Raw genomic sequence first — 432 nt, 5'->3', positions numbered from 1 at the left:
ACACACACAGAGACACTCACACACACACACACACACACACACACATACGTGAGAAAACGATCAGATCACTCAGCCTCTGATATTCGCAACCCATGACTAATATGTGTGGGCTTAGAAAGATCAACTAAGATCAACTAAGAACTTATTTTTAAGGAAAACTAACATTTTGTTAAACATTTTGCAGATTTAAAAATTCCATCTTTCAGCTGAAAAGAAAAGCACAATAATAACTGAATATCTGATCTGACCCTTACAGTTTTCTTTCAACTGCTTACACACATTTTCAAAACTTTACCTATTTTTTTTTCAAAACTTGACGCACAAATCCAAGAATCTCACGCACAAAATGCAAAAGGCCTCACATCTCTTGCAAAATGAAGCACTGCATTCAAAATATAACAAACACATCTCAAAAGCAAACATTTGCCATAA

The sequence above is a fragment of the Sinocyclocheilus rhinocerous genome, unplaced genomic scaffold (genome assembly GCF_001515625.1).
Source record: "Sinocyclocheilus rhinocerous isolate Xijiao unplaced genomic scaffold, SAMN03320098_v1.1 scaffold628, whole genome shotgun sequence".
NCBI classification, from domain to species: Eukaryota; Metazoa; Chordata; class Actinopteri; order Cypriniformes; family Cyprinidae; genus Sinocyclocheilus; species Sinocyclocheilus rhinocerous.
The sequence above is the reverse complement of the archived record's forward strand: the minus strand, read 5'-3'. Positions refer to the sequence as shown.